Source organism: Camelus bactrianus, chromosome 6 (genome assembly GCF_048773025.1).
Source record: "Camelus bactrianus isolate YW-2024 breed Bactrian camel chromosome 6, ASM4877302v1, whole genome shotgun sequence".
In the NCBI taxonomy this organism is placed as follows: Eukaryota; Metazoa; Chordata; class Mammalia; order Artiodactyla; family Camelidae; genus Camelus; species Camelus bactrianus.
In genome coordinates, this window is record NC_133544.1 from 76,777,360 (window position 1) to 76,803,187 (window position 25,828).

A 25,828-nucleotide genomic window follows, 5' to 3' on the forward strand; every position below is an offset into this window, starting at 1 on the left:
GCCTTTTTCCAAGTCATCTCAAGTCCCATGTCAAAGCTGCCTCCTTCACAAATCCTTCATTATTCTTCCCCAATGTGTGCTGGTGTCTCTCTCTTTGCTGAACCTTTATGGTGCTTTATAAAAATCGAGTTTCTTTTTTTTTTTTTTTTGCATTTTTCTTAATCTTCCTTTTGCTTTTGTATTACCATCATGACCTTCTTGCTAACTTCTGCTGGATTGTAATTTTTTTTAATTCAGCATTGTATCTTTTGGAATCAAAATGTATTGGCTGACTTAAGCTACATATTTTCAAAAGAGGAGAAATCCCTTTTTAAAAAGTAGAAGTAAACTCTTCAAAGTGAAGCAAATAGCGGTGGTTAGCAAACTTTAGTAGACAAAGCCAAAGGGAACTTCATTTATTAAGTCTGTGAAAGGTTCAGAAAGTTACATTTTAACAAGCAATTCAAGTGATTCCATGCAGGTGGTCTGAGCACCACATTTTGAGAAATACTGCCAGAGAGAACAAACAATTGCCAAAGGGAGCAAAGGCAGGTGGTTGTCGATGTGTATAACAAACAATTATCTGTAATTTAAATTATCCGTAGCTCTGGCTTCATAGTACAGAAAGCTGGTCCAAGTACAGAAGTGGTTATCTATAAACAATAAAAATCCCATGATTGAAAAAGTGAAGGGAAATTACACTGGACAATTATTCTACAGAACTTGAGAAATGGACATGTAGAAATCTTTTTTAGAAAAAAATAAAATAAGCTTTAGTGAACTGATTCTGTTGACTTTAAGAATGGGAGGCAGGAATTTCACATAGCCATCATGTAAGAAAGTTAGAAACATTTAATACAAACATTAAATTGTGTAGTATCAATCTAGAGCTTAATATAAAACGTCATAAGTTAGAGAAAGAGTTAGAAATGTAGGAAACAATCAAAATTTGTAAATATTAACTGCTTACAAAAGAGGTAACTAATTACACAAAGCAGTATGTCTTTTAATCATGCCCTGCCTTTCTGTTATTAAAAATATATAATATTTATTTTAAAATACAATTTATATGTATAAGATAGACTACAAGCATATCCCAAAGAGCCTGTGAAACCACATCATGAAATCTTATGAAACCACACTAATAGCAATAGTTCTAATCTTGCTCCTACTTGCCCCGTTTACAAAGGACTCCCTATTCCCTAGCAAAGTCGTCTTCACTGCCTGTAGAAGATTCAAAAAGTGACATGTATGCTAGAAATAGATCCTCTTTTATTATGCACAGATGCTGACTTTCTTGGCATCATTTGGGTGCCACTGTTTTGCCAAGTTCCTATCATCTCTTGTCAGTCACCACTGAATACCTCCTTGTCCGCCCGACAGTGTCATCTCCTTCCACAGCCGAGTCACGGGCCCCACCAAGATGATAAACCTCCACGCTGTTCTTCTGCAGAGTGGAAAAGGCTGTTTCCCTCTCCTTTGGTTCATATCACATTAGAATGCTTTGTGAATGTTCTTGCTTAAGATCAATGTTTTACAGAGGTTTTAGCCCTTTTTGCTTACAAACACTCTAATTTTCATGGAAATTAGATATGAACCCAAAGATATGAAGCCAAGAAGCTAATATGAATTACACACATACCGACTGCCTTCTCAAATACTTATACACACAGTGTACATTATTCCAAGGGCTTCTCATTTCTAATGTGAGTGAGCGTCTCTTGATCCTCTATTAGTACGTATGTCCAATTTCCAACAGACCGCTGCTACATAAGTAATGGTTGTTTTGTTTTGTTAAATTAAGAACTTTACTTTTATAGTGAAAATATGCTCGAGGGGGGAAAATGTTATATTATATAAAATATAGGCATCATACCTATGAGAAGCTGTTTTATTTTTGACTTTTTTTAAAATTACAAAAGCCTCATCCAGAGGCTACCAACTGCCTGCTGGATACTTGTATAAACTATGTAGGCAGTGGCAAGAGTAAAACATTTCTATAAGACTTAATCAAATATTGCAAACTGAAAATTTTTGTTTGGCCTGAATCTCAGTGTTTATAACTTAAAAAATAATTAGTAATAATTAAACAATAAAAACAATGATATTTGACATTTATTAAGTGCTTGATATATAGAGCCTCATATGAAGTTAGCTCATTTAGTCCTCACAAAATCCTATGAGGTAGGCAGTGCTACAATGATGCACACCTCCTGGAATGACAATCATGGTGTAGTCTTCATAGCTTTGAAAGTGGCACTATTTTGAACTCCATTTTCAGTTAAAAACACTGAGGCATAAAGCAGTTGAGTAATGGCAGAGTCACAGACTAGTAACTGGCAGAGCCAGGATTCAGATGCATGGTCTCAGGCTCTAAGCCTGCCATGGACTATACTGTCTCTGAAATCAGAAGATTTCACATTTCAACTCCTATTTCTGGCCTCTGTGGAAAGGACTCTGTGATCTGGCAACATTAGCCTCTCATTTTGTCATGACCCCAAAGGGCTGGAGGAATCATGGCCACTCCCCTGTGCCAGCCAGCACACACACATAACCAGTTTATTAGCACAGCCCATTCCTCTCTATTGTCTCCCTGACAGGGACCCCTTCAACTTTATACTTGCCTTGTCTGATAGCAGAGGTGAAGGAAAAGTGAAAGAGTTCCTGAACCCAAAAGATCGTCCGAGAGGGCTTGGTGTTCTATCAGTCCTTCTTCACACACTTATGTCACCACTGGCCCTGTATGCATGTGACTTTGTGAATCTAGATCTAGGTTTTCCAACCAAGACTTCTTTACAAAACAGTAGCAAATCTCAGAATTATAACTGTAGCTATACAACATAGAGTTCCACTCCCAGGTTGTAGAATATGTAGATTTTGATCACAGGCTTTGGATTAGATAGACCCAATGTTACTAATAGCTTTGCCACCTATAGCTGTATGACTTAGAATAATTAAATTTTAAGACTTGAGCCTCAGTTTCTATTACAAATGAGTGTATCTAGTGAAATAAATAAACGTCCAATTAATGCATATTCATCAAATGAATAAATGATCAAGTGAATGAAAATATAAATGAAACTATAAACTGTTAAATGAGGACTGCTATTTATTATTTTTCTGTATTAACTTAAGTTTCATGTTTGTGTCTTTGATAGGAAAAAAGGAAGTGCTGATATTAACCACTCCAGGCTATCTATATACTTGCCCTTGTAGCTTCCGATCAGGATGCCATGAGACAATGGTTAGATAATTTGCTAAAGCTGCACTTTTCTTTGATCTATCAACGCTAAAGGCAAATATCTTCCTGCAGAGTTAGCAGAGATACCTGGGAATTTCTACTGAGATCCTGGTCACTGACTTTATTCCTTTAACAACTGAGATGACTTTTGCTACTTCAATGTATTTTCCATCTAACATCAACATGGAAGAAGTAATTATTTGCTTGAAAATATACTTGTTGTTTTACTGACAAAGCATTTGCAGAAGGCGGATGATACCAAACATAAAACTAATGATGCCTGTTATGTTTCTATAGCATGCATCTCTTTGAATTATAATGTCTGGATATTTGCTGAAATATTAGATCCTTGGAAACTAACATTAAGGACAAATACTGAGGACCTGGTTAAGTGTTTCACAGAAGGCAGATGTTCAATAAATACTTGCTCAAGAAGCAAATGAATGGATGAATAAACAACTGAATGTGTAATAAGAGGTTCACTGTATTCACACTCATTTGCGTGAGATCACATATACAATCAGCCTCAGCATCAAGAGAGGAAGAAAAATAAATAAATTGTTACGGTCTCAGCAGAACACCCCTCATTTCACTCACTTCACTAGTTTAGGGTCCTTCCAAACTTCCAAAGATAAGCAATGAGATGCAAAGCTGGCTTTAGCTACTCCTTTGAGCATATAATGATTTCCTGAAGGGAACTTGAAGGGGTTTCATGATTGCCCCCATTAAATATACAAAGATTTTCTAACATTGAATTCAAAAGGACATTTCTCACGGGAATTGGATGTAAAATCAGACTCCAAATGGCTGCCCTATGCCACAGCATGGACCAGCTGTTTCCAGAGAATTCCTTGAGTGTGTCAGGATCAAAGATAAATGTCAAACAGGGACTGAATGAGAAGCTAAGTTCCAGTGAAGCATCTGATGAAAGATCAGACTATGCCATAACGAAAGAACCATCAAGACATCCATAAGTGCATAATTCAAAATATAAATTATGTTTAGCAAAAATAATTTCAACAAATGCTTACATTTTTATTCAATTCCTCAGAATCTGGTATCTTCGAGGCCTCAGTTTATTTTTCAGTAAGTGTTGGTATTAATCACTCCAAAATTAAAAATATTTTGGTATGTTATTATCTTTAAAAGTATCAGAATTGAGTAATTCAGAGAGAAAAAGCACACTCCCAAATACAGCTTATGATCTGATGGTACAAGCAATGATAAAGATTTTAAATACTTCAACAAAATTAATTTTAAGATATATTAAAAAGTAAATAATTAGAGAAAGAAAAATCTCCTAATATCTTCTAAGATAAAAGTCATAGGGATTCTTTACTATTTTCTGAGAAATATCATATAGAGGACATACATAGCTTAGAACAGAGAAAAACAATAACTCCCAAAAACATATGAAGGAGTAAAGCCATGTTTATTAATCATTCTCCCTAAGTAAAATAAATGATTGAGAAAAAAGTGAGATGAAAATTCTAGCTACAGTGAAACTAAAAATGGCTACAAACCTCAAGCGACAGTTCGTCAAAAATGCCTATCAAATACTATGCCATCTGGATTAAATCTAGGTAGACCCTAAAACTCACTACAACACTTCATAGCTCAAGTATCATGTATATTTCCCTAAAAGATATGTATAGGACTTTGAGCACCTAATTTTTAATCCTTTTCTTGGAAAAATTAGGTGGAGGGTGGGATAGGAAAAGCAATAAAATTGTTGACAATTTTAGTGTGCATGATTCTAGAGGGAAGATCAACAGGGGAAACAATATTAAAGAAAGAAATGCACAGCTTAGTCATACTTATTTTAAAAGAACCAATATCCTAAATCATAAAATTTTCCAAACATGAAAAAAAGATATATGGGAGGAGAAGTTGTAATCGACTATTATTTGCTGACTTTATTTCACAAGTCAGAGAACAAAAACTTAAATAAAAGACCCATGAATTTCAGAGATGGCCACCTCAGCTTTTGACCAAGTAATTTCTGTCCATTTCCACAGGATAAAATTTGAAGACAGAAATCTCCCTAAGGTACAAGACATATAAGACTGAATTTTGTTGTGGAGTGCTTTTGGGATCAACATCTATTGGGAAGTGAAGGAAGCAGTAATGGGTAGAATGAGAAGTTTGGCTATTATTCAGTCACAACAAAGGTATGAACTGATCTCATGGTGGCTCAGGAATTGGAATAGCTCCACAGAGTTGTCCCAAATTGGCACAAGGGATTGGCCTTTTATAATTTGACACTTCCAGTTATTGAATGCTTCCATAGAGATTAGAAAGCTGTCTTCAGCTGAGAGCAATTCCCAACAGCTGTAAGAATGAGTGCTTTATTTCTGAAGTTGACAGGTGGAGATTAAGGCAGTACATTACACTGTTCATAAACACATTTGAATTTGCGAAGCAGTACATATCGGTATTGCTGAAAACAAAGTCTATGACTTGAAAGATTTTCTTGAGGAAAATTATCAAAATCTAAAGTAAAAAGAAACAATGATATACAATACTTAGAAAGAATATGATAAAACGTTGAAAGACAAAAGATGCCCAGCATATGCATTACTAATATTCTTAAACAAACAAATATAAAATAAAATAAATTCCCATGTGATAAGTAAAACAAATGAAAACTTAACAGTAATTTCAAAAGGAATAGAAAACAAATGACTTAGAATATATTAATATGATACTGTGATGAATTTACTGAATTCAAGTTTAAAGAGAGTGTGAAGGAAACCTAGACAGAATTAATAGATCATCTTCAAAGAGGGGGATATTTGGCTGATTCTTCAGTGTTTCACAGTAACATCTGGTACCAGAAAATAATAGAATATTTACAATATTAAAAAAAGTCAAAAGAACTTTATTTCCAGTTGTTTGTTTTTCACACTTGAGGTTAACATTAAGATGTAATGTGATATGAAGTTCTCAGTGAATCCACCACCCATGAAACTGGCTTTAAAAAAAGTTAAAAACTATAATCTGCAAAGCTAACAGATGAATACAAATAAAAAACTCAGAAATAGAAAACCTATGGTTGGTATGAATGAACTGCAGTGAGCACTGAAGACCAATTTAAGTATACAATCAAGGTTTTTAAGAATTTAAGTCTAGAACAATGGGACTAATGAGTAAAGAAACAAAATATAAATGTTACAAACTTTGGGCATGTGAAAACAAAAATGAGGGGGTAGAAGGGAAAAGAGATGTTTACAGAAAACTTTGTTATGTTCATTTTTTCATCTTTCACGATAGGAACGTTCCATCAAAATAAAACAAAATAAAAGTATAATCCATTTATGTACTGTATGCATGTATGCAAAACCAAGGAACTCGAAAGAAATATAAATTTTAAAAATCATACCAAAACATCAAAGGGAAAAATAAGTAAAAGTTAAAATAAATAAGAAGGTCACAATAAAAGGACACACCCTAAAAGGACATTATAACTGGTATTTCATCAAACTACACAAACCATACATGCAGGAAATACTTGAAGAAACAGACTGAAACACAATGGTGTTTAACTCATTTTTGATATTCTTGATGGCTGAACATAAAATAAATAGAGATACATGACCTGAATAAAATGATTACTAATATTAGCTATATAAATAGATGGAAAGGTAGACCCATATAAATACATTTATAGTCCCATATAAATACATTTACTCTGATATTAATCATTTTTTAAGATAAATAAAACATATCCTAATGACCCTAGATTTTAATAAATTCTAAATGTTCTTTAACAATCCTTCTATAGTTTATTTTTATATCCTATGATGAAAAAGAATATGAAAATATTTTCTTAATTCTTGAATTAAAGAGAAATCAGAACCAAACTTGTAGAATATCTAGAAAACAGCAATAGTGAAATAATCTTCATTAAACACATAAAGCCATTTATAAACAGAAAAGAATAAAGAATGAACTATCAACTCAAAGTTTAGAAAAGGAGTAGAGAGAAGGGATTTTTAAGGATACAAATAGAAATTAATGAGTTAGAAAACAAAAAGGAAGCAAACATAGTAGTTCTAACATTAGGACCTCTGATACAAAAAAATAATAAAATAGAAAAATCATCCATATTAATTAATGTAAAAGTGGAGGGAAAATATAACCTTATAAAATTAGCTATGAAATGAAGAAATTTATCTAAAAGAGAAAATGTTTTTATACATATATCCATGAATGAAAACAGTTTGTACAATTAAAGACAAATAGACTTGAATACAAGGTTGAAATAGATCACTTTTCTTGAAAATATAAATTAGCAAAAATATCTCAGGAATATATATATATATACCTTGAATATACTCTTCTAAAAATGACACAAATGAACTTATTTGCAAGACAGAAACAAATTCATAGACATAGAAAACAATCTTATGGTGGGAAGGGATAAATTAGGAGTTTGAGATTTGCAGATACTAACTGCTATATATAAAATAGATAAATAAAAATTTTATACTGTATAGCACAAGGAACTTTATTCAGTGTCTTGTAGTAACCTATGATGAAAAAGAATATGAAAAGAAATATATGTATATGTATGACTGAAACATTATGCTGTACACCAGAAATTGACACAATATTGTAAACCAACTGTACGTCAGTAGAAAAAAAAAATTGAGAAGGTTTCTAAAGGATTAAACCCCTAACTTCAGCCAGGTTCTATGACTTTAAACTTCAAAGAACAGATAATCTCAAGACTACATAATCTTCAGCCCTCATTTTTCTTGATGTATAAGCAAGGTATGGCAGTCTGCCCTGCTTGGTCCGTTCATTTTTCCCTTAGCCCCAGCCTCAGCATTCTCCACTAGAGTTCTCATCACAAGTAATAGAAACTATATTTTCCATTTTCTCAAGCCAACAAGCTTCATCTTCATCATTTATTCTTCTCTTTTTCTCACACCACACATCTATTCCATCAGTAAATCCTACTGGCCCTACTTCAGAATATATCCAGTTTCTCTAAAATCTAGCCTTTTATCATTCCCCTTGTCATAGCATCCTGGTCTAAACCACTGTCATTTCTTGTCCAGATTATCCAGTACCCTCCTCACCGATTCCCCTACCTCTGTTCTTGCTTCATTACTTTTGAAAAATTGTTTTCGTCCACCTGTTCACCTACAGTCTTTTTGAACAAAACAGCCAGAATGCTGTTCTTCAAAATAAACATACCTTCTGGCCCACATCAGTTCCATTTTTGAATATGTATGATATATTCACACATTGGGCAAGATGTAAGTAAACTGATATCACTATACTCTGTAATTAGATAAACTGAAAATAAGTACATTTTAATAAAGTATTGTTAACTAAATTAATGCACTTTCATATGATGAATGGTGTGCTTTGCAGATCTTATACACAATGAGGTAACAAGAAATATTTGAATTGTTTGCCATGTTTTTTCCACTGTAAAATTCTCTTTATATTTAATAGATATATTGAGGAAAGTATTTCGATACTATGCAAATATCTTTTTTCCTCTCAAAGAGGGAAACCTGTTTACTAAGTACAGTCAGCATTTTTATACAGTTCTTACTGTCTTTAGCCTTACAATGTGCAGTCAAAATAGTTTTCCAAACTTAATTATCTGAATTCTGTTCTTCCCTACCCCTTTCAGCGTAATTAGATTGGTGATCTGTAATATCATTAAACTAATCTATTATAGTTGGCATTCCATTTCAGATTCAAGAAATATGGTGAACTTACAGTTTGTCTAGCTTTTTTTGGGGGGGCAGTATTTGGGAGTGACACTTTTTCCAGCTCTCTACTTTCCCAAGTGAAAACCAGAAATTCTAATCTGCACTACTTTTCAAGTGAAATTTTCTTTCAAATATGAAGAGAACAATAATAACTAAATTTCAAATAATCTCCAATTCATGAATACATTTCTAAGCATGTCTAATGCAATTATCAAACTGAATTTTCAGGAAGAGACAAAACATTAAGTATATTGCATGGATGCCCTTGGTTCCCTACAGTGAGACCTGGGTTTGCAAGTTTCCACAATTTGATTTAAGAGATACTCAACCACATTTCAAATGCAATTCTTTGCAGTCTTTATTGCCCTTTGGGCTCTCAATGATTCCTTCAACATAGTTGTGCCTACATCAGCCTTGGTAATTACCCAAGCTTTTTGAGTTAAAATAAAGAAAACGGTAATTGAATGAATATAGTTCTATTTGCCCTATGGTGAACTTAGTTTTCTTTGTAAGTGTCTTTGTCATTCATTCTAAAGCTGCATTCAACATCTTAACTAATGTGGAGCTTTAGGGAAGAATTTTTAAGATGTTTGGAGAATCAAAGCAAGTAATTCTAAATCAGGTCACATTGAGTTCATTTTAAATGTAATTTATAGATGTGTTCAGATTTCCGAAATGTAGAGTAGCATATTATATAAGGACACATTTACTTCTGTATTTAGGTTTAACTGTCACTCATAAAACACACATAGTACAGTACTAGCAACAGAACGATTTGAAACACCTGACAACTGTTGTACAAACACAGTAATTCATTAAAACCTTGGGGAAGTTTTCTCTTCTGCAGTATGAATAGCTTTTCTTTCACTCTTGCACAGAATGCTAATGCAGACAGCCTGTGATCAAAGTGTACTGGAGATGTGTTTTTAGGACAGGGAGTCACCCCATTTTGGTGTTTCTACTTGATTCTTTTGTTCAATAAAAATGCCACTTGCAGCAGAAGTACTCACCAAGAGAGAGAAAGTGACAATCCTGAACAAGGAAATCAAGCAAAGCTGAGATGCTTTTCAATATTCTGATGAATCTGAAAGGTTTTCCTTTGCAGCCCAGCCTTTGCTGTATCTTTTTTTCTGCTGTGGGCAAAGTGACTAGCTGGACAGCTACATCCTCTCTCTTTCTAGCTGGCAGGAATGTTCCTAAAAGTTGACAAGTAGCCCACATAATGTGGCTTGTACTCTTATTCTTGAAGACAGGCTTAAAATGCATTGTTTGCTGTGATGCTCATTGCTGCTAATGCTCAGCTGTTGCTAATGAGGTGCTTTTTCTTTCTTTTTTTTTTAAACAAGTGAGACTCTAGACATCCTACGACAAGTCACAAATGTGTTTTCTTTTTTTCAGGTGTGCATTTGGATAATTCTATCAAACTTGTCTGCAACAATCTTCAATTGTAAATGGCTTTACTTTGCATGTGTGTACTACTGATGCTAGAATTTAACTTTTTAACATTATTTCTAAATGCTTTCTTAGAAGCATTTAACTCTCATTTGGTCCCACATAAGATGAAGAAAGTATATTCAAATTAAATATTAGTTCCTCCTTACTATCAAAGTCTGATATTTTATTTCATGTGTAACATGAAATTCTTACATGGATATATATTTAACATTAAGAGTTATGTTTTCAATTAAAATTGAATAAAATGAGAGATATTCATAATATAATATAAGAAACATTAGGTTAAAAACAAAAATGTTATGTGACCTTAGTTCTGTAAAACTGTATGTACCTCTACCTGCATTTCAAAACATGAATAGCTGAAACTTACTAAGAGTGCAGAAACAGACCCAAACATGTATGGTCAATTATTTTACACAAATAATGCAAGATAATTCAATGGAGTAAGGAAAGTTTTCTCAACAAAAAATGTTGGATCAACTGGGTCTCTTCATGCCAAAAACTGATTAATAAAATTTTTAAAAACTTTGACATCAGACCACAAAATTTAACTCAAACTGGATCACAGATTTTTGTAAAACCTAAAACTATAACACTTATGAAATAAAACAGGAGAGAATCATTATGACCTTGGGTTGGTCACAGATTTCCTAGACACGACGTAAAGAACACAAACTTATATATGAAGGATTGTTAAATTAGACTTCATCAAAATTAAAAGCTTTGTTCTTAGAAAGACACTATTTATAAAATGAAAAGACAAGTCACAGACCAAATATAGTAAAACAAGAATATACAGAGAACTCTCAAATATCAATATAAACAAAATAAAAAACCTAATAAAAGATGGGCATAAGATTTTGACAGACCCTTCACTAAAGAAGATATGTACAAGATAGCAAAGAAGCACATAAAAGCATGTCAACACAATTAATCATTAAATAAATAAAAATTAAATCCACAATAATATACCATTACTTATCTATTAGAGGGGCTCAAGTTAAAACAAACAAACAAAAAAACTGACTATAAAAATTGGTGGGGATACAGAGCAACTAGAAAGCTTATATATTCTTGATGATAATGCAAAATTATACAGCCACTTTGGAACAAGGCATATATCCACACAGTAACTTAGATATGAAAGTTCTTAGAGACTTTACTCCTGATTGCAAAAAATGGGAAACAAAGCAATGTCCTTTAACTAGTAAACAGATAAACTGTAATACATCCATACTATGAAATTCTACTCAGCAATAAAAGAAATAAGCTACTGATTCCCATAGAAACGTGGATTCCTTTCAAAAGCATTATGCTTAATAAAATAAGCCAGACCTAAAATGCTGCACACTGTATGGTTCTGTCCATGTGGCATTCTGAAAAAAGCAAAACAATAGCAACAATAATTGGATCAGTGGTTGCCAGGGCCTTAGGGAGGGGGATGAAATTGACCATCAAAGGATGGAAAGACACTTTAGAGTGATTAAAATGTTCTATATCTTGAGCACAGCGGTAGTTTGATGGCTTATAATTTGTCAAACTTCATAGAATACATCTGAAAAGGCTGAATTTTACTGTGTGAAAATTCAAGTGTCAATATTACTTATTTCTTGGTAATAGAATTTTCTTCTATTTTCTGTTTTATAATTTCCATTTTTTTTAATATTGTAGCATTTCAATAATGGAAAAGTATATTTTTCTCAATATGGTAAGTCAATTTGATTGGAGGAAAGATCTAAAGCAGGCTTCACATTATAATGCCTAATATGTCTTCTACAGACAAAGAACGCAAGTGAAAATTTCCTTTGGAAAAACTAAGAACTTGTATTTTGAAGCAACTGAATAGAGATACAGAAATGCAGGGGAAAAGGATCCTCCAAGACCTGTCTGTGAGCCACAAGAAATCTCTTATTTAGCTCCTCTTCTTCTAAATTAATAGCTATATTCTCTTGGGATGTTTAAAAGAGGCTAAACAGACCATAATTACACAGTTTTCAGAATAAAGGGACTTGGTTACTACTCTGTTAAAGCTATGAAAATAAAAAATCCTCTCAAGAGAAATGGCCCTTAGTAATTATTAAAGAGGCATTCACTCTTTCTATAGTACAATGTCAGGAGTCTCATACTCATATGAGCATAGAGGCCATTTAAGCAACAGTTATGGATGAAGCCAACTTGATGTAATAAGACAGGCAATGTGGAAAATAAGACAGTCTGGAGACTATTGCCTTCTAAAAATGCCAATGTTGAAAATTTTAAACAAAGGTACAGTTTAAATAAAACACTTCCTACTGAATAGCCACCTGGATGTTCTGATTTCTGGATTTCTGCATCACACCAAAAGCATAGGAATTCCCCCCCTTTTTTTTTTTTAACTTTTTATGTACCAGTTGCTCAGAAAATAGACTGCATTGTCTGAATGGAGATTTGTTTTTCCTTAAAAGTAGTTTCAATTTTTTTTAATCAAACTTATACAAATAATTCACTTACAAGTAATCCATAAATAAAAGATAAAATTAAATTGAAAATTAGTAAATATTTTGAATAGACAAAACCATTATAATTTATGGGATATAGCTCAGCCCGTGCTGAAAGAAAAATGTATGTTTTTAGTGCTTTTATTAACAAAGAAAGATCTCTAAACAAAAATTTAAGCATACACCTTAAGAAACTAATACAAGAAAAATAATCAAAGCAAAAAGAAGGAACTAATAAAGATTAAAGCAAAGTCATTGAAATAAAAAATGTAAAAAATAATAAGAGAAATAGCAATGAGTTCAAGAGTTGATTCTTAAAAGATGAACAATAACTGACAAACTTTAACTAGATTGATTAATTTAAAAAAGAGAGAAATTACAAACTACCAAACTCAGTAACGAAAGAGGAAGGCATTACTCCTGAACTACAGAAACTACAAGGATTATAAGATAATACTGTGTACAAATTTAAGCCAACAAATTGGGTAACTCTGATGAAATGGACAAATTTCTAGAAAGAAGCAGTTGCTGAAACTGACTCAACAGGAAATGGAATCTTTGACTAAATCTCTAACCCATTAAAAAAAAAAAAAAAGGGAACTGTGATTCAAATTTTCTCCACAAGAAAATTCAGACCCAGAGAATTTATGTTATGAAATCTGTAATTTACTTAAAGAATAAATGTTACCAGTATTTCATAAACTACAAGAAAATAGAGAAGGCAATAGCTTCCAATACATTCTAAACTAACAACTACTATAATACTAAGCCAACTGTAAAAAAAGGAAAGAAAGCTGCAGCGGTGTGACCAAGATGACAGTAGGAAGACCCTGAACTTACCTACTGCCACAGGCACAATAAAATTACAACTATTTACAGAGCAACTATTGATGATAATGAACTTAAGAACAGTAGAAAAGATTCACCACAACAGAATATACAAAGAAGGAACTACAACGTGATGGATAGAGGGGACAGAGAAGCACTACAGTCAAAATCCACACCGCTGGGTAAGGGACTCACGAATGGTAGGATAAGCACAATTGCAGAGATTCTTCCCAAGGAATGAGGGTTCCGAGCCTGGTCAGGCTCCCAATCTGAGGGGTCCTTCACCAAGAAGAAAAGTCCCTAGAAGGTCTGGCTTTGGAGATCAGCAGGGCTTGCATATGGGAGAGCCAGAGAGCTGAAGGAAATTGAGACTCCACTCCTAAAAAAGTCACACAAAATCTCACATGCTCCAAGGCCTAGCACAGAGGCAGTAATTTGAAAGAAGCCTGGGTCAGAACCATTTGCTCTTGCTAGGAGAGCCTCCCAGGAGAGACAGGCGGCAACTCGGAATCACCCTGGAAACAAAGATTCTGGCAGCAGCCACTTCTGGAAGTTCATTCTTCCACGAGGACAGTGGTGCTGATAAGCAAAACTTTGGAATCGTCCATCTAGCCTATTACTGCCAGGGGTTTACCTGTCCACCAACCAGTCGGCGCCAGAGCTGAGACTCCCCAAAGCTGAGCAGCTAGTCATGTGGGAATTCAGCCCCATCCACCTGTAAGTGGGCACCAGCACTAGGAATTCCCAAGACCTGTAGCCAGTCACCTGGGGATTCAGCCTCTCCCCTCAGGAGCCATGGATACCTTAAGGTCATGCACCCAGACACCCCAGGACCCAGCCCAGGCCATCGAGGGGTGACACCAGTTCCAGGACACCCCAGGCTCAAAGCCAGACACCACAGGACATGATCCCAACCACCAGCAGGCCTGCAGCCTCTGCACAAGGCAGGGCAGCCAACTGGGCTGGGGGCCAGCCCTGCCTTCTAGCATGCCCATAACAGTCAGTCCTGCCACAGCAGAAGGGCTCACACAGCCCATACAGGAGGAACTCCTAGAGCATATAACTGGTTAACAGAGGAGAATGTGCTACCGGGCCCTATAAGATGTCTCCTACGTAAGGACGCTTCTCCAAGATGGGAAAACATAAGCAAACTAGCTTATATAGAAATAAACAAAGGTAACCAGGCAAAGTGAGGGAATAGAGAAATATGTTCCAAATGAAGGAAGAAGACAAAATCCTGGAAAAGGACTAAGAAAAGTGGAGATAAGCAATCTACCCAATAAAGAATTCAAGGTAATGGTCATAAAGATGTTCAATGAACTCAGGAGAAGAAAAGATGGACACAGTGAGAATTTTGACAAAGAGTTAGAATATATAAAGAAAAACCAAACAGAGTTGAAGAATATAATAAGTGAAAAAAAAAAAAAAAAAAAAAAACAAACAAGAAGGAATCAAGATGACAGAGGAACTGATCACCCAACTAGTAGAGAGAGTGGTGGAAATCACAAAAGCTAAATAGAAAAAAAGAAAAATAATTTTAAAAACTTGAGGACAGTTTAAGAGACCTCTGAGACAGCATGAAACATACTAATATTCACATTATAGGGTTCCTAGAAGGAAGAGAGAGAGAGAAAAAAGGCTGAGAACTTATCTGAAGAGGTAATGGCTGAAAACCTCCCAAACCTGGGAAAGGAAACAGACACCAGGTCCAGAAATCACAGACGGTGCCATACAAAATCAACCCAAAAAGATCCACCAAGACACACTGTAGTTAAAAAGGCAAAAATTTAAAATAAAAGAGAAAATCTTAAAAGCAGCAAGGAAAAAGCAACTAGTTCCACACAAGGGAACTACCATAAGTTTGTCAGCTGACTTTCGAGCAGAAAGGGAGTGGTCTGATATATTTAAAGTGATGAAAGGAAAAAACATACAATGAAGAATACTCTACCTAGTAAGGCTATTGTTTAGATTTGAAGGTGACATTAAGTTTTATAATGAGCAAAAGCTAAGTGACCAACATCACTAAACCGACTTTACAAGAAATGTTAAAGGGACTTCTCTAAGTAAAAAGGAAATGACCACAACTAGAAATATGAAAAGTATAAAAGGAAAAATCTCACTGGGAAAGGCAATATGCAATCAAACTAGTAGGAAAGTTAAAATACAAAAGAAGTAAGATCATCTATATCCACGATAAGTTAAAGGATACATAAAAACAAAAAAAAAAAAAGAAAAATATGAAATCAAAGCATTAAACATAGGTGGAGAGAGAGTAAAAATGGAGGGTTTTTAGAATGTGTTTGAACTAAGAGAACAGAAACTTAAAATAATCATATATATTATATATAAATATATATAAAGATTGCTAGATATACATCTGTGTATATGTATATATATAGAGAGAGAGATAAATTGCTATATACAAATCTTATGCTAACCACAAATCAAAAATCTATAAAAGATACACACACAAAAAGAAAAAAACTAAACACTAGAGACAGTAGCCAAAGCAGAAGGGAAGATACCAAAAGAAGAGGAAAACAAGCCAAAAACTACAAAACAACCAGAAAATAACAAAATGGCAATAAATACACACCTTTTGTAATTTTTTAAATGTAAGTGTACTATATGGTTCAATCAAAAGAGACAGAGTAGCTGAATGGATACAAAACCATATATATGCTGCCTACAAGAGACTCACTTTAGATGTAAAGACATAGGCTGAAAGTAAGAGGAAGGAAAAAGGTATTCCATGAAAGTGGAAATGAAAAAAAATGTGGGGTAGCAATATTTATATCAGACAAAATCGACTTTAAAACAAAGATTGTAACATGAGGGAAAGAAAGACACTACATAATGACGGATCTAATCAGCAAGAAGACATAATACTTGTAAATATATATGTACATAACATAGGAACACCTAAATACACACAGTGAATATTAACAAACATATAGGGAGAAAATGACAATAACACAATAGTAGGGGACTTTGATACTCCACTTACATCAATGGATAGATCATTCAGGCAGAAAATCAGTAAGAACACAGATCAAAGAAGATGAGAGATACACACAGACACACACACACACTGGAATATTGCTCAACCATAAAAAAGAATGATATCTTGCCATTTGCAACAACATATTTGGAGCTAGAGGGAATTTTGCTAAGTGACATAAGTTAGGCAGAGAAAGTCAAATACTATTTGATTTCACTTATAAGTCCAATCTAAAAAACAGAATAAAAAAAAATAACAGAACAGAAACAGGCTCATAGATTCAGAGAGCAAACAGGTTGTTGCCAGTAAGGAGAAAGGAAGGAAACGGAGAGAAATAGGTGAGAGAGATTAAAATGACAATGAGTCATGGGTATGAAATGTACAGAATGGGGAATACAGTCAATAAATAATCTGATAATTTTGTATGGTGACAGATGGTAACTAGACTTAACACAATGATCATTTTGTAATGTACAGAAATATTGAATCACTAAGTTTTGCATCTGGAACTAACACAGTGTTGTAGATCAATCATACTTCAATCAAAAAAATAAAAGAAAGAAAACTGCAGGTCAATAACTCTTTTAATAGAATAAAAATATTTAATGAGATTATAGCAAAATAAATCCAACAACACAAAAGGGATTACCAAACAGGAGGATCAAATGAAAGTTATACCAGGCCTGAGATGTTGGTTTAACATTCAAAATCAATATATCATATTAATAGTATAAAAGACAAACCCTGTATTTTCAAAAGAAAATACATTAAAATTCAATTACTATTCATGATATCTCAATAAATCAGAAATAAAAGGGCATTTCCTCTACCTGAGAAGGGCACCTATGGAAAAGCCTACAAGTAACATCCTTCTTAATGTTGAAAGACTGAATACTTTCCTCATAATATGGACATGAGGGCATGGCCAATATCATCACTTTTATTCAATAATTTAATTCTGTTCATTGCAATAAAACAAACTAAAATAAAATATAAAAGGATTCAGATTGTAAGGAAGAAGTTAAAACTCTATTCACAGGATACCTGATCATATTTGTGAAAATGCAGACACAAAAACACTTACATGCACATGCAAATACACACACACACACCCCTGATAGAACTGGTGAGTTCAGGATGGTTACAACATAAAAAATCAATTGTATTTCTATATACTACCAATGACTAATTAGAAAATAAAATTAGGAAAGCAACTGCATTCAAAATAGAATTTTTAAATACTTAGAAAATACTTAACATAAGCTATGTACATGGGAAACTATAAAACATTAATAAGAGAAATTGAAGAATACCCAAATAAATCAAGGGATATTTCATGTTCATGGATGGGAAGTTTCAAGATTATTATGCTGGAAATTCCCCTCAAATTAATCTATATATTCAATGTAATCATGTAATCTCTATCAAAATAACATCACAGTTCTATTTTCTAGATACTGACAAGCTTATATGCACACATGTTCATAAATGCAAAGGACCTCAAATTACTTAAATAACTTTGAAAAGGAGGGAAAAAACTGAAGGAGTTACACTACCCACTATTCATTAATTAAAACAATGTGATACCATTATATGATTGGCATATAGATAATGGAATGGACTTGAGGGTCCATGAATAAACTCATATTTATGGTTGATTCTTTCTCTTCTTCTTTTTCTTTTTTTTTTAACAAAGGTTCCAAAGCAATTCAATGAAAGAAAACTAGTATTTTCAACAATGATGCTGGGACAAATGTATATCCATTTGCAAAAATATGAATGTAGACATCTCATACCAATATACAAATATTGACTCAAAATGAAGTACAGATCCAAAAATAAGACCTAAAATTGTAATTCTTCTGGAGGAAAAGAAGAGGAAAATTTTAAGACCATAAACAAATCACAAAAAAAGAAATAACTGAGAAATTGGACTTCATCAAAATTTAAAACTTGAGAGCTTCAAAATACACCAATAACAAAATTAAAAGGCAAGTACAGGCTTAGAGACAATATTTTTCAATTACAAATCAAATAATGGGCTTATATCCAAATTATATAAAGAATTCTTACAAGTCAATAATCAAAGGACAAGGAATACAATTTTTAAAAAGGTCGTATCACATACTTAAGACATTTTACCAAATAAGATATATGAAGAGGTAATAAGTATATGAAAAGATGCACATCATTATCAGTCTTTAAGTAAATACAAATTAAAACCCCCAATGAGATATCATTATGCTCCCACTTGAATTACCATAATCAAAAAGTCAGAAAATAACAGTTGTTGGTAAAAATGTGGAGAATATTGCTCTTGCTTTGCAGGTGGGAATGTAAAGTGGTAAATCTACCTTGGAAACATTTTGTCAATTTATGACTCAGAAATCTTACTCTCATATATCTGCCTAAGAGAAATGAAAACATATGTCCACACAAAGACTTGCGTACAAATGTTTATAGCAAAATTATTCATAATAGTAAAAAATGGAAACAATTCAAAGTCCATTAACTGGTGAAAGAATGAACAAAATGTGGTGTATTCATCCAATGGAATATTATTCATGAATAAAAGGAATAAGCTACTGATATGTACTACAACATATACGGACCTTAAAATCATTACACTAAACAAAAGAAGGCAGATGTAATAATCTACATCGAGTAGGGTTGCATTTATATTTATGCTCCATAAAGGTCAAAGCTGATCCTTGGTTGTCTGATACTGATGTGGGGATGAGGACTGACTTCAAATGGGCATGAGGGAACACTCTGGGATAATGAATACGTCCAAAAACTGGACTGTGGTGATGGTTGCATGATTCTATAAATTTATTTAAAATAATTTAATTGTACACTCTGTGCAAATATATAGTATATCATTTGTATACCAAAAAACCTACAAAATTTTTAAAAATGAAAGAAAAAATGTGTCACTGTCAGTTTTTTTCAAATCAAAGAATTTCGAATAACAGAAAAACTTTAACAATGTTTAAAAACCTATTTCTCCTTTTTTCTTTCCTTTTACTTGCCTAGTTTAATGTTTACGCGTGATAGTTCTCAGATTTTATTGGAACTCATAGCAGCAGTTAGATTTACTCACTGTTTCTATTGTATATTTATTCTTTACTCCAGCCTTTTTGCACCATGTCTCAGAGCTATCAATTCTCTAAGACAAAATTTCACAAAGTACATTCCACCAGATGTTAATGGAAGTTACTACCCCTCCCCATAATCTCAAAATATTTTATGGATCAGTAAGTTTGGATAACAGTGGGCTAAAAATAAAAATAAAAGTTTTCATTACTGCAGAGATTCTCAGAGTTTTTAGCATGTTGTAATTTTGTTTTGTTTCACAAAATATACATTGCATGATTTTATGCAGTCACTCAGAGACCCAATAATGCCAACTTCAGTGATCAACTTTAAAGCCCAAGCATATGATGGGGCCACTGTATCTAGCTAGAAGATAAAGAAAAACAGTGTTTGTGTTGTTTCCTTAATCAGATCTCCAGTATATGATCACACTTAACTGCAAGGAAGGCTGAAAATGTCAGCTAACACTGGGCACATGAAAAGGAAGGAAAAGAAGAAATGGACATGATAAACATCTAGCCAGTGACCTTTTTGAAAATGAGAGTACCTCACTTAATTCTTTGGTTTGTACATCCCATAGGTTTCCCAGTGATAGATGGAATATGACTACAGATAGATAAACCCTACACCACTTTTATAGAAGAATATGATGCATCAGACATCTCTTCAAATTCCCATGTTCTACTCTTCATCATCTGAGCTTTTTGTCCTCTACTATCTACATTTCTAAAAAATGTTTTGCCTGAAATTTCCATATAAAATAACTATTTCCAGGGCTGGGGGAGGGGAGGCAGAATGCTCTTTTTCAAAGCAGTTAAAGAAAATTTTCTCTGAATGCACAATATATTCATGTTAACTACATTTTCCTCAGTTCCTTCCAAACAACAGGACTAATGTTTGTGGAATGCTTTGCACAAGTGGTTGTACTAGTGGTAACCAGTGGAGAGAGGGAATGGGTGAGGGGTGATATAAGAACCAGGAGATTAGAGGTACAAACATTATGTAAAAACTAAGCTACAAAATATATTGTATAAGGCAGGGAATATAGCCGATATTTTATAGTAACTATAAATGGAGTATAACCTTTAAAATTGTGAATCACTATACTGTATACCTGTAACTTATATAATCAACTATCTTCAACTAAAAAATGGGAAAAAAAAAAAGAAAAGTATTAGTAATAAACACATCTATTTCACATCTCTTTTCGCCACAGGAAAAAAAAATTACATGCAAAAAGCCATTTAATTCTTATACTTGCCCTGAAAGGTATAAATTAATATCCCCACAGTATAAATAAATAGTGGATGGTGAAGTAGACTGTACCTTTTCATTGATACTAAAAAGTTGTGTAACACATTTGTACTCACAAGAGCACGAATTCAAATAAGATAAGATTGAGAAATATTTTGTCTCAGTCATTTAAGGGCAATTTTGACAACCTTCCTTTAGAAAATTAAATCTTCTGTAAAAGGAAAGACAGACTTATGTACTCATTACATTCATTGAGTACTGCTTTCAAAACCCTGGGATAAGTACCAAGAGTACAAAGGTTTAAAAATCAAAATTTTAATTTCTTGCATAGAACTTCAAATTTATGTAGAGTGCCAGAACTTGCAGGGGCAACACTAAACAGCACATGTGAACACCTGTGTTAGTGCCAAGTGAAGGCAACAGTAAGTACTACAACTGTGGATTTGAAGTGAGTCCCTAGGGCCGGAGTAATCAGAAACATCTCCCAGAGGCTGTTACACTGAGCAGAGTTCGGGAATACTTTAGGTGACTAAGAAGGTGAAAAAGAAAGGGAATCAAGGTATGAGGAATCACAGGGACCTAAACAAAGAAATAGGAAGCAGTATGGGATATTCAAACATAATTGCACAGACCTGTTCTACCAAGCAAGATTCCCTACTGGGAAACTGAAGGAGATTAGAGAGGAAACAGGTGGGAGGTCTCTAAATACAGAAAAAAAAAAAAAAGTTACAATTTTCCTATAGACAGTAGGAGCCAATTATTTCAGAACAATTATCCATATCTGAAATTACTCTATCTATTTGTATCCTCTCACTAGAAAATAAGGTAGTAGTATGAGCAATCGTATGCCAAACAAGTAGATAACTTAGATGAAATGGATGAATTCCTAGAACACAAACTATCAAAACAGGCCCCATAAGAAACAGAAAAATTTGAACAGACATATAACAAGCAAATGCATTAACATACTTCCCACAAAGAAAAGCCCAGGGCAAGGTAACTTAATTGTTAAATTCTACTAAGTGTTAAAATATTAACACAGATTGCTGGCAAACTTAGAAAAAACAAACTAGAGAATATTTCACAAGTTACTTTATGAGGTTACAACCAAACAAAGATAAAAGAAGAAACGAAACTAGAGAGCAATCTCTTATGAGTATAAACACAGAAAACCTGAATAAAATTTTTGCAAGCCAAAGCCTGTAAGATATAGGAAGCATTATACTCCATGACAAAGTGGGATTTATCACAGGAATGTAGAATTCTTTAATATTCAAAAATCAAATCATGTGTTAAACAATATCAAGAAAATAAGGGACAAAGAAATACGGTTATCCCAATAGATACAGAGAGAGCACTTGACAAAATCCAACATCCTTTCATGATAAAATCTCTCAAAAGAACTAGAAATAGAAGAGAATCTCCTAAATCTGATAAAGGGCATCTATGAAAAACCGACATCTAACAGCATCCTCTGTGGTGAAAGTGCAAATGCTTTTGACCTAAGATCAAGAACAAACAAGTATGTCTATTCCAGTCACATTTATCCAACATTATGGTGAAGTTTCTAGCCAAGAGATGTAAAATAGTGTCTATTCACAGATGACAAAATCTCATATGCAGAAAATCCTGAGAAACCACAAATTAAAAAAAAAATAACCAGAACTAATAAGTTTATTAGGTTACAGGATACAAGATCAACCTATACAAATAAACTTCTATATGCTATAACAGATAATCTGAAAATTAAGAATACAATTCCATTTGTGATAGCATCAAAAATATCAAATACTTGGGAATAAGTTTTAAAAAAAGAAGTGAAAGACTCTTAGAATGAAAACTACAAAACATTGATGAAAGTAATTTTAAAAGATCTAAATAAGTGGAATGAAATCCCATTATCATGAATTAGAAGACTTAATATTCTCAACATGGTAATACTCCACAAGTAAATCTACATGTTGAAAATAATCTCTATTAAAACCCTCAAATTCTGCTTTTATGCAGAAATTGAGACACTGGTCCTAAAATTTATATGGAAATGCAAGAGTCCCAGAATAGCCAAAACAATCTTTAAAAAGAAGGAAAAGTTGGATGATTCACACAACTTACTACAAAGCTGTGGTAATCAATATAGTGTTGTATGGGCTTAAGGATAAATATATAGATTATTGGAATAGAGTTGAGAGTCCACAAATAAACCGTACATTTACAGTCAACTGATTTTTAACAAAGGTACCTAGTCAATTCAATGCGGAAAGAAAAATCTTTTCAACAAATGGTGCTGGTATAACTGGATATCAAAATAAAATCAAAATGCCTCAAACTGTATACAAAAATTAACTCAAATGGATCTTCATCTAAGTATAAGAGCTAAAACTATTAAATTCATAGAAGAAAACATAAATGTAAATCTTTATTATCTTGGCTTAGGCAATGGTTTCTTATATGTGACACCAGATTCATAAGCAATAACAACAAAAAAAAAGAGATAAACTGGACTTAATCAAAATTAAAAACTTTTGTACTGTAAAGGGTATCAGCAAGAAAATATTGCAAATCATGTATATGATAAAAGATGTATATCCCAAATATATAATGAACTCTTATGATAATGAGCATATGAAGATCTCAACAACAACAACAACAAACCAAATAAGCCAATTTGTAAAATTAGCCAAGGATGTGAATAGACATTTCTCCAAAGAATATACAAATAGCCCATAAGCACAAGGAAAGATGCTCAATATTGTGAGTCACTATGGAAATACAATTCATGACGTAATGAGTGACCCCTCTAATACATACAAGACTTAACTACAGTAGCTGCCCAGCTCCCCCATTCATGAACTTTTCCTTCTATCCTAATTCAAGTCTTCATTCAGTCTACAGTACGCTCACAGACAGGCAACAACATTTTACAATTACAGAGTGCACAACTTGCATTCTATTCTACTGTAATGAGGTTCCTTGGATTTGTGCAATGTCTTGGTATAGCCTTAATATGCGTGAATTGGAACAATGAAAAAACTTTAATGGTAGCGACAATAGCAAGATGGCAGAGTAGAAAGCCCTGCACCTCCTTTCACCCACAAACAGCAATTCAGTAACAATTCACAGATAAATTCCATTTCTTTAAAATCCAGAAACTAATTCAAAGTCTCTTGTACTCCAGGAGAATAGAAACTAAACTCATCAAAGTCAGTAGTGAGATCTAGAAAATCCTCTCACGTCAGTCCCTGCCCCAGATACAGTACCATATGTTCAGCAAGAGAATTCCCACTTCCCAACTTAACTTAGGGGAGGGAAGGATTAGGTACACATATCTATTGCCCCAACTTTTCAGAGGACTGGATTTTGCCTTCCCAATCTTGGAGCTTTGATGAGCCCTGCACAGTCTAGCCACCTGGGGAAAAATGGAAGCTTGGGCTGTTAGATACCACAGATCCTTACCTTGCTTAGCATAGAGCAAGCAAATAAAAAAATCCAGATTCTCAGCTTACCTCTGGGGAGGGAAGGAGTTGATCCATGCATCCAGTACTCCAAATCCTCCAGAGCTGCTCAAAGAACTTTTCCATTCTTGAAGCTCTTATTGGTCCAGCACAGTCTAGCTACCTAAGGGAGAAAAAGACAGTGGCTTGGGTTGATAGAAAGCATAAATACTTCCCCCTACTTGCTAGCTCAGAGTGTGTGTATGAAAAATCCCAGCTTTTAGCTTCTCCCAGGGAGGGAAAGGGTTGACCACGGATACAACACCCCAACTTCTCTGGAGCTGCTCAAAGAACTGGCATATGACTTGCTAGTCTTGGAGCTCTGTTGAGTATGGCACAGTCCAGCCACCTGGGGAAGAACATGGATGATGGTTTGGGCTACATGTCATAGCTCCCTATCACCTGAACTCAGCACAGAATGTACAGACAAAAAACACAGCTAGCTGCCTGTTTATCCCTGGGAAGGGAAAAATTGGCAGAAACTCCCAGACTATCAAGCCAGGCTGATTAGTGGAGGTTGTCATGTGTACAAGGCCAGTTTATGAAGAATGAGAGAGGTGCCTGCTTTGTCTAATACATAGACAGTTTTCGTTGGCCACTGAGCTTAAGTTGTTATCAGCTTAAATAGACTGTTACAATTATGAAATAATTTATGTAAGCCTTAAGGTCACCACAAAAGAAAAATAAGAGAAAGATATCAAAGCATATCAATACAAAAAAATAAAAAAATAAAAACACAAAGGAAGACAGATAAAAAGAAAATGCATACAAAAGAAACACAAAACTAACAGAAAACAGCTAACAAAATGCAACAGTAAATCCTTCCCTATTGGTAATTAATTTAAATGTAAATGGTTTAAATTCCCCAATAAAAAGACACAGAGTGACTAAATAGATTTAAAAAAAAAAAGGAAAGAAAAGAAGAGGACTCAACAATATGCTGTCTACAAGAAATGCACTTTAGATTTAAAGGCACACATAGGCTGAGTGAAGAGATGGGTAAAGGTATTTCTTGCAAATGGTAACCAAAAGAGAGCAGGGGTGGCTTTACTTACATCAGACAAAACAGACTTTAATGCAAACACTGTCAAATGAGATAAAGAGGAATATATTATAATTAGAGTCAATTCTGCCAGGAAGACATAACAATTCTAAGTACATATGCTTCCAACATCAGAGCTCCCACATACATAGAATAAACATAGGCAAAACTGAGAGGAAAAACAGACAGCAATACGAAACACTAGGAGACCTCAATGTCTCACCTTCAA

The 25,828-nt window shown here is 33.8% G+C and overlaps 1 long non-coding RNA gene across 1 annotated transcript in view; it reads right to left on the minus strand.

Moving 5' to 3' along the window:
- LOC123619709 (uncharacterized) overlaps positions 1 to 25,828 on the minus strand; it is a 558,614-nt gene that overhangs the window by 341,904 nt on the left and 190,882 nt on the right. Inside the window, exon 4 of the long non-coding RNA XR_012507661.1 lies at positions 24,570 to 24,681. This is a non-coding gene — a long non-coding RNA (uncharacterized LOC123619709). The remainder of the gene's footprint in view (positions 1 to 24,569; positions 24,682 to 25,828) is intronic.